Genomic DNA, 14,455 nt, shown 5'->3' on the forward strand with positions numbered 1-14,455 from the left:
TGTAACTGTGTTTTGTGCATGACACAATAAATCACTCTGGGTTCGTTACTCAGAACAATGTGGGGTGTATGGTTTTGTGTTCTTATCCAGCAGCACATGCACCAAAAATATTAAGAAAAAATGAAGTACGAGGATAAGATAACCTCTGAGTGTGGACCTCGCTATAAACGCATCTGGTAACACTTCACAGTAATTACGCTTAAACCCTGACGATCTGAAGTTAAATACCAACTGTTTTTTTTCCTTTTTGCTGGAATTTTGTGCGATTTTCTTTCTCTCTCCACGCTACCAGATTTCTTCTTGTTCTTCTAGTGTTCACCCAGCGTCTGAGACCAAGCGCTTTCAGTTGTATTTTTTGTCATTCAAAGTGTACTTGTGAACATAGATGAATATCTAGGAGTACGTATTGTAAAACCAGTCAGTGGTAGTTTTACCTGAGTTTGTTTTGACTTCTCGGTGTGGTATTTTGACGTGATAAAAGGTGACCCGTCCTAAGGTCGGTCCTGGATCACATCTGAAAATCCAGAAGAAGATTCTGAAATCAAAAACAATCGTTTCCAACAACAGCAACTGTGTTTTACTGCTGCAAGTAACACAACTCTCACAGCTTCAAGGCGTTATTGTTGACAAAAGCTTTTATGGTTTTTGTCCACGGTTTTGATTTTCATTGTTCTTTGAGCTTTAAGCATCTGATAGTTTTGGGGTTGGGGGGTGGGGTTATAACCCAGTCTGCACTTTTCATTCTTTGTAGTCTCTGACTTGCTTAGTTTGCTCTCCAGTAATTCTTCGGTGATGCTTTTTATTGTGTTTTTTTTTTTTTAATTGAGCAATATCCATCATTGAAGTAAATGAAACACCCAGAACACCAGACACTTCTTTACACATAGGGTTGTGGGAGCATGAAACAAGCTACCCAACCAAGTCGTTGAAGCTGATATCCTGGCTTCTTCCTACGAATGGCGAGATGAGAATCCTCGGATCAGTTAGCCACCAAATTAACTGGAAGGGGTGAATGGCCTCCTCTAGTTTGTAACCTTTCTTATGTTGGAAGCAGAATTCTGCTTGTAGCATACATCTCTGTAGCAGTTGCGATTTCTGTACAGTTGTGTTATATCTTCTGTAAGCAGAAATCCCCTTTATCCTGGTTCTCAGCAGCTCTGTGCTCACTGTCACAATGCAGAGAGGGCATGTCTGTCAGAAGGACCCTGCACGGGAGCACCCAGCAGTGCAGCAGCTCGGTGCTGACAGGGGTGAACCTCCCTCTGAGATTTCTAAGAATGCTGATGGCCACCGTGCAGGCAGACTCCAGTCTTTACCTCCCCCCTCCCCATCAATCCACAAGCTCTTGGGGAGCAGCAGGGCAGGAGACTAGGAGGGGGGCGGGGGGGGGCATGCTTTCTGTGGCAGCAGCAAGCTGGGGCATCCTGCGGGGCATAGACACCCACAGCGCTACACTTGATTATAGTGCGTAATTAAACACAGCTCACTCCTTTCTTGGAATCTTTAATTTCTGGCCTTTATTCGCCTCTCACAAGAAGTTAAACGCTGAAAGGGCGCATTGAGCCTGGGACCACCGGGCTGTGTCCGGACACAGCCGGTCAGCTTGCAAACCTCCGGAATAAACAACCAGCACTGCTGAGCGGGGATGGTAAATACAGCCTTGTTTGAAAGGTGCTTGTGGAGGCCTGATACAGAGAGAAGCAGCCCTTCTCGTGGTAAACCTGAAGTTAAAGAGAGGGGAGAGGGCAGTGTGGGGGGTTTCTACAGGAAAACTGGAAAATGTCAAGCCTCATTAATTGACACTGTCGCGTAGTTGCATGAGAGCAATACACACTGCATTGAAGGCACAAGAAGTGTTTACCTACCAGATAGTCACATTGCATGAAAATGGATCTCACCTAAGTTCCGATGTGTTAACATGCAGGTTTGCAATGTGATGGCAAATTAGGAAATGAAATTCACTATCTGGATATTTCTCTTGTTATTTCAAAACATTTTAAAGAAATACAATTTTTCCTTTGACGTTTCCTTTCTTAAAGCTGCAATCGTGTAATCCCCTCCTCTTCAGTAGTCTTCCTGGGCAGGGAAAGATGCGTTTTTTCACATTGAAAACTAGAGAGGCATCAATTGTTTGATCGTTTCGTATTCTCACTAGCTCCGAGAATTGTCTGCTTCTTTAAACCTAAGCCAACGTCCTCATAAAGTTCTAACAACTCGTGAGTATCACTCTTTTTTGATTATTCCCTCCCCAAACACAGGCCCTAAATCTCCCGTCACAGGTCAGCTGTAACTGTACATAGGAAAATCTTGCTAACCGCACAGAATGACAGTATGGGAAGGCACACAAAGCCGAAACAAACAGAGCCGGCAGGTTGAGCAATCTCTGTAGATCAAACAGGCTCCCGTTTGCCGCTGGCCAGGAGGTGCCTCATCCTGCGTTTGAGCTGATTTCGATGCAGAGCAATAAATAATTGTTCAAAAAGAAAGGAGGTGGTGGTTGGGGAGAGTCTGGCTCAATTCCTGAATTTTCTTAAGAATCCTGTTTTTTTCACTGCAGGGACATGTTGCGGTGGAGAACATACTGTAAGTTCATGCAATCAGACGAACAAATCAGATCCTGCATATTTGAATTTAATTAGCATGTGATAAAATATGTTTCCTGGAATGTCATGACCTATACAGCTGAAGTCAAACATGAAATGTCTTCTCTGCGCTTGTTGTTGTTTTTTTTATTTAAATGACATTTTTAAAGCATCTGTATATTTTAACTTACATATGTTTAACTTAAATTGAGATCTGAAGAAGTGATTTAAAATTCATATTATAATTCTGCTAATTTCCTTCCGTTCAAGGCCTTTCTGTAAGTTTTTTCTAATTTTAATAGTTTTAATAATTTAATTTTATAATTCTCTGATCAATTAGGAACCAGCTACCAAATAAGCAAGTTGGGCAGGATATGTTAAACTGGTATTTGAGAGCCAGTGTTTCCCAGTTCATCTATTAACAACCTACTGTAGATCAACACATTCGTGGCTTAATTGGATCAATTTACCTAGTGCATAAAAGATGCATGCACGTCCATACTCCATACACCACGGTGCAGAGGTTCTGTGGCTCAGGATCTGCACCTGTGGCTGGAAGGTTTCCGGTTCGAATCCCGCAGCCAGCAGAGGAATCCTACTCCATTGGGCCCCTGAGCAAGGCCCTTAACCCCAACTACTCCAGGGGCGCCGTACAACAGCTGACCCTGCGCTCTGACCCCCAGCTTCTTCCCTGTCTGTGTGTCTCATGGAGAGCAAGTTGGGGTATGCGAAAAGACAAATTCCTAATGCAAGAAATTGTATATGGCCAGTAAAGTGATGTTATCTATCTTATCTTATCCTTATGCACTAGTAATATGGAAATGAATGTTTTTTTGCATTTAAACGCATTATGTGACCATAAGCTATTCTCCTGACTTGGAATATAGAGTAATATCTGCCTTTATGAAAACATTGCATCATAGAGTCTCTAGAACCATTGGGATTCCACCTGTAAGTTGTTTTGTGTGCAAAATACTTTTAAACAAGTTTGAAAAGTTTAAACCTTTTCTGTGTTTAAAGGAGTCTGATTCTCTGATTCTCTGATGATGATGATGATGATAATTCTACACACCGCTGTGTTTCTGTGAGAATACTCTTCATCGAGGAAGGTGACTTAGTGTTGTTTTGCTCTGGTTCTCTTGGCAGCAGGACGCCATGCAGCTCAGGAATCCTCCCTGCTCTTCTGATCACAGCAGGATGGCCATAGGTAGGCTTGCACCCCGCCTCTGCCCCTCACCAGATCATCAAAGCCCCGCACTGTCTTCTTTTCATTGCTGCAGGGTTAGTCACCGCTCCGCAAGCCCAGCAATCCCAAGAGTGGCCATCCACTGTAAAAACAGCAATGAGATCCGTGTTGAAACAGAGCTGGCTCTGTGCACTGGTGCCATTCATGAAACCCCCAAGCCAGAGCTTTGGTCTGTTGTGACTTGATAAGTGTGTTACTGGGGTCTATTGTTCTAGAAAAACAAGTAAGGCTTTCTAGTTTAATGTTTCCAATAAATATATTTGAAATGTACTTTCAGTGTCCTCAGACCCTCAAAATTGTAGAGATGGAGTGAGCAGCCAGCTTGTGTTGTGTGTTGGGCTGCAAGTAGTACATGCTGTTGTTGTCAGGTATAGGGTGCACACGCTGTCTCCAGTAATTATTCTTGCACCGCGCCTGTGAGTGCTTACTGGTGCACCTGCAGTGAGGATGTGAACTGTAAAATGATGATGGAAAATGATGATGGAAAAAAATCGTTTTGTCTCCATTCTTCCTGGAGTGTCTTCAAAAGCTTAGCAGTTCCTGCAACACTTGAACAACTTCATATGCTTTATGCTTTAGAGAGCATCTATGTGTTAAAGCTTAATTAAGATCAGTATTCTCCGCGAATGTTTTAAATTTAATCTTTAAAATGACCTGTTATCATCAGTCGTTGCTGTGGAGCTTTTCCGATCTCCCCCTTGTGTGTTCAGCGGCTATCTGCAGGGCCCTGTACAGGTGTCGCCCGCCCCACCTGCTTCCAGGCACAAGGGGACGCATCGGTGCATCACTACGGCAGGCTTTGCCAAACTGCACATCAACCTGCTGAACTCGATACGTGTTCACATGACTGACCTACTTAAGCACTGCCTGATTTCTCCTTGGGTGAGCCTTGCCTGTTGCCTCAGAATGAATAGTCTCAGAATGAAACCCATTTGGGCCTAAAACATTTCTCAGACTGTAAAACAGATAACAGTTCATTGGTGTTGAATGTAGACCACAGAGACCCAGAATGTAATCTTGAAGAAACAAAAGAATAAGTCAAATCGCAGTCAAATAAGTCAAATGAAATAATGAAAGAGGATGTTGTAACCATACCAGGACTTCATTCACATTAGTTTTAAGAGCAGTGCTATGCTAGTATTGGAATTAAACATTAGTATTAATAGTAGCTTTATTAATGTAGGCATCTATCTTTTACATGCAGGTCCAGAGATTGGGATTCATAAAAAAGACATAACCCAGCCTTTCACATGGCTTAATCTGACATACAGTCAATACCTTCATCGTGAAACTAATTAAGGAAATAGAGTAAAACTTCACAGTGCTCTGGGTTGGAAATGCTGCCTTAATTGAGATAGCACATGGTGATTTTTCATCCCCTCCTGAAGACTGACTGCCTCAGCTCTCTCTTTCCATGCTGGCTGACTGTCGGGCAGTCCCTGGCCTGACCTGGCCTGGCCTGGCAGTGACCTCTCCCTGGCCAGCTTGCGGGGCTCCTGTTTTCCCTGGCAGTCGAGCCCTGCCGCCCTGGGCCTGGCACACTGCAGACCACTGGTGAGGTGTAGCGTTTCCTCCTGTTTACTCTGTTGCCAGGGAGACCGCAGTGCAAGAGCATTTCACACGAGCTGACAGGCAGCACATGTGCACAAAACAGTCGTAAACAAACAGCGAAGCAACCTGCCTGCTTTTTCAGTGTTGTCTAAAATGCACGGCACATTTGTGCATTTTTTCTTATTTTCTCAGTATTTCCTTTGTATATGGCTAGATGGGGAAACAGTGGGATGAAATTATATTTCTGTACATATTTCTCATATGCCTCCCCCCTTGTGACCTCTCACTTGTGAAGCCAGACTTCCTCTGAAAGAGAGCAGATTGGGAGAAGAGAGCATGATGGTCTGTCTCTCCAGTCAAAGACGTCACTGTGATTTAAACTTCCCCTGGACCTTCTGAAGAGCTCAGTTTTGCTCCACAGACTCATTGAACACTTTTACAAGTGCTAACCTGTAAGTGAAAGAGTGTCAAATGGGGAAAAGACCAAATTAAAAATAATATAGTTTTTATTTAAATATTAAGTTGACACTTGAAAATTGAGATTAAATGTTTTCTAATGGCAAAATGCTTTGAAACTTTCCCATGAATCTTCACGTCAAGTTTTGTTAAAATACTTATTCATTTGGCTTGTTTTCTTTCGACTTTACCTTGCCCTCTATTATTTGTTTTAACTTAAAGTTTATTGTAGACAGTCAAATGAATCCTGTCCTTCCCTTGTAGATCCAGAACATCTGGTGTCCCGAGATGTCCGTCCACCTCTCTCAAGAGCCTGATAAAATAGGCAAAAAACAAATATTAATGAGTGAGGAAAAGAACGGCTCTGCTTGCCTTTCACTGTTCATATCTATTGCATGATTTACTGGTCTGAAAGCAGTAGCTGTGGACCTCTCCAGCTTTGTTTTTTTTTTTAATTTCTGGATGAATGGTGCGGAAACGTCTCAGAAATCCGGCTTTTCTGAAAAGGAGGCCCTCTTGTCAGTTGCTGTTGCCATCCTGCTGTTGATAATTGACAGACCCAGGAGCCTGTATCCTACTCTTCACGTTTCCTATCATTACCCGCCCACTCGACACAATACGAGTGCTCGGGCCTGCATGTCTTCACCTGCAAATCGGTTCTGACACTACAAAGACCTCGATCTGGATTCGTGATAAATGGGCTTCATGTTCTTGCTCACAGCAGGTGCATATTTCTGTTTCTGGCATTTCGTGGTGGACATTCTTCTTGTGATTCTTTGTCAAACACCCCCCCCACACACACCACCTTTAGCCCTTCCTTGGCTGTGAGCCTTGATCCTGTTTGAGCCGAAGCATTTTCCTGATTGAATTGTATCGCAGGAAAAAGACAGGGGGCAGACTCTCGTGGTGAGTTGGCTCGCTCTTTCATATTAATTATACGTCTGCAATTGTATTAAAAGCTTCTCAAAATAGGCATAGGCTTTTTTTAGATGCATTTGTGAGATGTTTTTAAACATTTACCTAAAACCTTTAATATTTTATTTATATATATATTAATATTTATATTCAATATTTTATTCTCAATTCAGCTGTTAAAAGACAATGTTTATTGCAATATACTGTAATAACAGTGGACGACCAAGCCCCCTGAGAGTCAAGAGCTTGATCTCTGGAGTTTTCATTCATTTGATTTCTTTGGTCAATATGACCATCCAGTCTATGACTACTAGTGATTAATAATTCCTTATGCTCACATAAAGCTTTTCTGGACACTCCACTCAAAGAGCTTTATACAGTAGGTAATGGGGACTCCTCTTCTCCCCCTCTACTAGCACCTCTACCAGCAGCAACCTTAGCTTTCCCAGGAGTCTTCCATCCAGGTACTGACCAGGCTCACACCTGCTGAGCTTCAGTGGGCTCCCAGTTGTGAGTTGCAGGGCGATCAAGGTGCTTTGAACTCCTGTAGCCCTGAAGACCTCAAGTCCTTGCCGCCATACGGCTGCTTCATCCCTTTTTCAGAGGCATTGACACTCACAGCGGCGTTTCAAACCTACAAAAGCAGACATCCAAAGACAAGGCAGCTCAGCCATCTCTCCGGCAGTGAGGCAAGAGATAGCACAAAAGCAGGTGTTTTGTTTTACCTGCTTTTTTATTAAACGGGATCCATCCCACAAGGACGTGTCACTCATGGGGTCGAGCCAGAATCATAGCAACAGGTATGAGTACAAAGGCCCATACTAGCTGAACCATTTAATTTCCTGCTCCACAGCAGCAGCCATATCAACCTGCAACTCACAACTGGCAACCCACTGGAGCTCAGCAGGTGTGAGCCTGGTCAGTACCTGGATGGGAGACTCCTGGGAAAAACTAAAGTTGCTGCTGGAAGAGGTGTGAGTGGGGCCAGCAGGGGGCGCTCACCCTGTGGTCCACGTCGGTCCTAGTGCCCCAGTATAGTGACGGGGACACTATACTGTAAACAGGCGCCGTCCTTCGGATGAGACGTAAAACCGAGGTCCTGACTCTCTGTGGTCATTAAAAATCCCATTGTGTTTCTTGAAAAGTGTAGGGGTGTAGTCCCGGCGTCCTGGCCAAATTTCCCATTGGCCCTTACCAATCATGGCCTCCTAATAATCCCCATCTATGAATTGGCTACATTACTCTGCTCTCTTCCCCACTGATATCTGATGTGTGGTGAGTGTTCTGGCACACTATGGCTGCCGTCGCATCATCCAGGTGGATGCTGCACACTGGTGGTGGTGGAGGGGAGTCCCCATTACCTGTAAAGCGCTTTGAGTGGAGTGTCCAGAAAAGCGCTATATAAGTGTAAGCAATTATTATTATCAGGAATTGCAAATCCCTGCAATTTCCCTCACGGGATCAATAAAGTATCAATAAAGTATCTATCTATCAGAAGCTAAACAGGACTGATAATTGATCAGTTGCCTTCTTTCGCCATGTCATCATCTTAATCAGTAAAATAGTTTTGGAAAACGTGCTTTTACTACCATGCTGCCGGAATGCACACACGAAGAGATTGCCAACACCTCAGGTTTTGTAAAAAGGTTAGGGAACATGAATTATGCACAGCCTGATACTTAAATTTGGTCATGGTACCGTTCCATGATTATTACACTGTTAATACGTCTGTTAATGAAAACGGAGACTTAATGTCTTCTCCTCTCATGATGCATTACAACGCATGTGATAAGTTGGATCCTGGGTTCTAAGGTAGCTGTGGGTAGTTGGGTAGGTCGCAGGTCATACCTGCAAATGGACTCACTGTAGCCTGACAGACTTTTCTACTTGCAACAATAATTAAATATTATATTCCATAAGGAACAGGATAATTATTTGAACTCTCTATTTACAGTCAGATTGGGTTTTACCACACTCCTCAAGCGTGAAGTTACTGTTCATTTGTTTACATTTGTTTTGTGAGTGTTTTTATTTCTTTTTATTGTCCCCGATGGGAAATTTATTTTGTTGACCGGTAAAAGACGGAACACAATGCAAAATACATTTAAAGTAGCGTGAACCCCTTAAAAATAAGAGACACACATACAGTATGATGAGGAAGAAGGAAAAAATATGAATTTAATTAAAATATCCACTCAGTTGTCCTTCTTTATTATTCTGTTTAGTTTCTCAAGTCATGCGTTCCCCAGTCTGAGCAAGTGTCCTTTTCTAAGCAAAAGCTGCACCTTTGCCAGCCTGTTGTGTGAGACTAACGTCCTTGCCAGGGCAGTGGGTGCCTGTGTGGACATCTTCAATGTGTTGTGGACTCAATGCCAAGAAATGCTTTCTATCTGTGATGTTTGCGTGAGTCACACAGCAGAGCCCATTTGGGATCTTCTCCCTAGAATTCCCTTCGAAAGTCGTTTCTAGGCTGGAGATGACTCATAAGAGTCTGTTTCCTCCCATGCAGCTGGTTGTAGGGCTTCAGTTTTGCTGTGGAGCTTTTCTGATCTCCCCCTCGTGTGTTCAGCGGCTATCTGCAGGGCCCTGTACAGGTGTCGCCCGCCCCACCTGCTTCCAGGCACAAGGGGACGCATCGGCGCATCACTACGGCAGGCTTTGCCAAACTGCACATCAACCAGCTGAACTCGATACGTGTTCACATGACTGACCTACTTAAGCACTGCCTGATTTCTCCTTGGGTGAGCCTTGCCTGTTGCCTCAGAATGAATAGTCTCAGAATGAAACCCATTTGGGCCTAAAACATTTCTCAGACTGTAAAACAGATAACAGTTCATTGGTGTTGAATGTAGACCACAAAGACCCAGAATGTAATCTTGAAGAAATAAAAGAATAAGTCAAATCGCACATGAAATAATGAAAAAGAGGATGTTGTAACCAGACCAGGACTTTATTAACGTTAATTTTAAAAGCAGCGCTATGCTAGTATTGGAATTAAACATTAGTATTAATAGTAGCTTTATTAATGTCGGCATCTATCTTTTACATGCAGATCCGGAGATTGGGATTCATAAAAAAGATATAACCCAGCCTTTCACGTGGCTTAATCTGACTTGGTTCCCGGCTAACTCTCCATGGTCCGGTCCTCTCGCCCAGGTAGATATAGACCTGTCTCTCCTGGGCCGACCACCATCTGCGTAGGGTCTTTGTTTTGTTTTCTTTGTGTATTTTGGCACTTTTCCCCCTTCCTGCTCCAATACGGCTGTCAGTCCACATGGGGGTTGGAGCTGTCTCCCCAAGCAGCACAGAGCAGTTTGCTGATACAGTCCTCATTTTGTCATTAGAGTGTTTTCTGCTCGGTGCAAGAGCTGGAGATCCGGCTTCCTCCCCTCTGAGCAGACTCCAGAGAGCGCAATCTGCTCAAAGGCTTTTAAGCAGGATTTTTCCTGCACTGGGGTAGTGCAAGGCTAGAGAAGCCTGTGCTTTACTTACAGGTAAAGCACAAGATTGGAAGGCACAGGAAACAGGGTGGTGCAGCATAAGGTCACTCACGTTGTTTTAAAGACTGCTGGTTGCAAAGTCCTGTTACAGTACATAATCTTTATAACCTGCAGTGGATGCTGGTTCGGTTATGGGCTGTTAAGAGTAAGCATATTTTCCCCATGTTCGCCTGGGCTTTGCTGCGGTTTCTTCGCAGTTTTCAAAGACATACTGGCTGGATTTGTCAGAGTCTGTGAAATGTGTGTGTGTTCCCTGTGTATGGAATCCCATCCAGGGTGGAGTCCCACCCTGCTTTCTGTGCTTTTGGGATGGAATCCAGGTTGTCTTGATCCTCAACAAGAATAAGCAGCTTTCTGTTAATGGATGCATGGTTAACCAACAGGTTAACAGAGGTTAATAACAGAGCTCATAGACTAGTAAGAATTGATCCCTACTATTGATTAACAGAAAAATCAGATTGTTCCTTTATATAAATACAGTGTTTTATTAATTGGCAATTTTGTTTTAACAGCTATTAAAAGTTAATCTGTTACCTGTCTGTACAGATACATGATTTACACAGCCCTGTTTTAATAGCATGGACACTCCAAAATATATTCCATAGCTCCGTGTTTATCCAGCACTTCTTCAACAGTGAGTATAAAAATCAGTCCTCGGCAAAGGTTTACAGGCCAGGATATAGACCTTACTGAGAACAAACAAGCTACCAGGTAGCCTTAGTTATCCAAGGCTAAGTCTCTGCTTTGTACTGCTGTTAGTCATTGGTTCTGGGGATGATCTGCCAGCGATGGTAAGTGATTGTGACAGGACCAGTGTCCAAGGAAATACTACAAGACTGTTGACTTGGAATCCAGCCAGGGCTCCGAGTTTGTCATTTGGACAATGTCAGCCCCAGGGACATCCAGAGAAAGCCTCCGCCTGCTCAAAACGCCTGAAACCCGCTTACAAGCCAGGACAGCGTGAAGAAGAAGAACCAGTTCAGTGGGATGATGGGCCCGGAATGTCTAGGAGTTCCTGTGCACATCCCGCAGAGCAGCAAGCTCAGCCAGAGCCCTGACTAGATTTCGGAAAGTTTCCTCTCACAAAGAAAGAGAAAATGAGCCATCTGTCAGCCAGGCTTCACTTATTAACGTATTGCAGAGCAAAGTGTGGGCTCAGGATAAAGGATGGAGACATGTGGGAAACCATGCTGAAGTAACGTAGATGCTTAGTCATGGAAAGCCTGAAAATCTGCAGTGTCAGTTTACCGTGGGGGAGTGTCGTGAGTCTTGGGGAATTTATGACTTCTGCTCCTTGTTCCACAGAGTAGTGTGGTCGTCAGTTTCTTGTTCTCCTCCATTTTCACTTAACCCCTTCTGTTTCTCCTTCTTCATCTTTTCCTCCTCCCTCCTTCATTTATTGAAACGAAACCATCAAAGATACTTCAATGGCCTTTCTACCTGGTGTGCAGATCAGGGACCCTTGACAAAATCCCGGCACCTTTCCACGGGGCCTGAGGAGCACATTGCGTGCCCGAGTCCCTGGTGGGGAGGGAGAGGTCTGGGATGGGCCATGACACCCCTCTCCATGTCCTCTTTCAGGGAAAAGGAGAAGGGAGAAGAAAGGAGGCAGGAACACTGTTTGAAGAGGTCTTCTCAGGTGGAGGAGACTGGGGTTTTGTTTTTGCTACCTTTGTTAGCTGGAGTGTGAGGGGGAGGGGAAGCTGGGAGGAGGCAGGAGTGGATTTTGCAAAACATTCCTTGCCCCAGGGGCAAAGGCGTTATTGTGGAGGAGGAGGGGAAGTTGCAATAGAAAGAGGCAGTTGGACCTTTTAAAGGCCTTAGAGGACAATGCTGGCCTGTTCATTGAGGGATATGCCCTGGAGGCTGAAGACCAGGGAGTAACCAGGAGAACTGCATGACAATACCACACCAAACGGTCTGCTCTCGGGAGAAATGTGCAATCAGAGCTAGAAGCTTCCTGCATAGGCAAACACCTTGTCTACCGCTCAAAAGCTCAGAGCTGCCTTGTTAATGTCATACAGGGTTTTACAGTCACAGGTGCATTGAGAAAACTGAAGCTTGCAGTTTACATACCTGTACTAATTTATTAATATTTTTTTTCTTCCTTCGTTTTTCACACTGGTACCAATTTAAGCGCTGAAATTGAGTCACTGTTATCACCATTTGTTTTGTCTGACAAACCAAGTCAATTATTTCACTTTCTTTAAAGAATGACATTTTTTAACTTAGATATTGTTATGCAAGTAAAATTTTTAATTTGATATTAATGTTAACATGATCACATTGATGAGAAGCATTGTAAATCACTGCTTAGAAAGTGTTATTTATTGCAACTTCTAAATGTGTTCTGTTTCCTTGCTGGCCAGATTGTTTAATTACATGCATGATGTTGAATTCTTTGATGTTTTTTTATAGGGTATGATGCTAGAACACATTTTTCTCCCCTTGCTGTCTTTGCCATGTGAAGGGTGGTTTCAGGAAGTTGGAGCCCAAGGGGAGTCCATTTGTCCAGACACCATCAAGTAAACCATGTTTCCATGACACTGTAACCTTGTGTTTGTACAGCGCTGGTGTTCTTGTGGAAGCTTACCCCACTGTGTCAGGACCCTGTAGTATTATTATGGCACAGAATTGCCTTGAGTGACTCTGAAAACGAAAAGCATGTGCAGAATAGAACAGACATTCAGACATTCAAAAGCAGCTGTTTCCTACCATACTAAACATAAAGGTCTTATACAGTAGGCAAGTATGTCACATGTTAGGAAGTAGCAGATCAAAGTCCTAGTTGGATCTTTAGTGGTTAGTGGTTAGTAGTTGTTTTTTACTGCTTCACCACACCTCTAAATCCCTTTGTCTGCTCAGCTTCTGGCCACAGACAATCCATTAGCCTCCAGTTATTCTGATGCAGAATAATGCGGATTAATAGTGCTAATTACTGCCAATTAACTGTTGTGCTGTGTCAATCCAGGCATATATTGTTTATTTACTTATTTGATTAGGTATAATGATGCTGGATTGAACCTCGCTCATGGTTAAGGCCTCTGTTTCATGTGTTCTGGAACGGATTGAAACCAGGTGATTTCACATGAATGCTCTCCAAAGTTTTTTTTTTTCCAATTCAAAATTTATAAAAGACACAAACTGAATATTAAATGCAAGTACAGAAGACTTTAGCATGTTCTCTCTGTGCACAGTGTAACACCTCAGTCGTAAATTTACAAGTAAACTACTGTTCAAATGTCTCATGCATCTTAGGCACAATCCGGAGCTACAATATATATATATACATACTATACAGCATGATATGAGTATGAAAAACTGCTCAGTGCTAGGGTTTTATATTAATAATATCTTGGAATGTTAGGAATGCATTTTAGTTTAGGTGAGAAGAAACCAAGCATTTAGGCTCTTTAATGCAAATTGATCCAAATCTTCAAATGCTTGGTCATGATAATGATTTTTAATAATCCATTCACAGTGTATTTTATCTTTGAAAGACAACAGATCATTGGACCCCACCTGTTTTGTCCAAAGTTATATACACAGAGGGAGCAGGGTCTATATTAATAAAACCAATTAAGATCAAAGGATATTATTTATAGAATAGCCTTAGTGTTTCCAGGAAAAGGAGATTAATTTCTTTAAAGGACTATGATAATTAAGCATATGTGCCAAGTATAGAAAGATATTTCTCTGCTTTCTTTCCCTCTGAGAAGAAGAGAATTTGAATTCTAGCACCCCAGATCAATGTATTATTTTCTTAGTTTTCAATTTATTTTTTTTATTTTCTTTACAGTTGAATTAAACCTATCTTCCCCCTGTTTGCACATCCCCGATGCAGTGAGGACGCAGAGGACAACGCCAAGGTACTGTGTTCAGCTTCTCCTCATTCTGTCGAACCTCTTGACTGTAGAATGCTGCAGCTTTAAGATCTGAGATCCGGAGCCCCTATATTCAGTCCCACCACACCCTGTACAGTGTTGCCCTGGAGAATGTTTGCTAGGGGCACCTGAGACAGTGCCTCAGCAGCCACACACCTGGTGGGAGGCCCTGGGTGTGATTGTGTCATCAGCATGCCCCGGAGCCTCTCTCAGCTGTCATTGAGAAGGACGCCCAGTATTGTGCTGCCTCAAGCGCCGCCCTCTGTCTTGCCCCCACCTGCTGTTTTTGCGCTACCCAGAGAGCCAGATCACACACCCGCC

The 14,455-nt window shown here is 43.3% G+C and overlaps 1 long non-coding RNA gene across 1 annotated transcript in view; it reads left to right on the plus strand.

The window, feature by feature from the left end:
* The window catches only part of LOC148638783 (uncharacterized), a 102,240-nt gene extending 88,436 nt beyond the window's left edge, over positions 1-13,804 (plus strand). The window contains exons 2-3 of the long non-coding RNA XR_015931018.1: positions 3,729-3,789; positions 12,669-13,804. This is a non-coding gene — a long non-coding RNA (uncharacterized LOC148638783). The remainder of the gene's footprint in view (positions 1-3,728; positions 3,790-12,668) is intronic.
* The last annotated feature ends 651 nt before the right edge of the window (positions 13,805-14,455 follow it).

This window comes from Lepisosteus platostomus, chromosome 28, assembly GCF_059453375.1.
Source record: "Lepisosteus platostomus isolate fLepPlt1 chromosome 28, fLepPlt1.hap1, whole genome shotgun sequence".
Classification (NCBI taxonomy): Eukaryota; Metazoa; Chordata; class Actinopteri; order Semionotiformes; family Lepisosteidae; genus Lepisosteus; species Lepisosteus platostomus.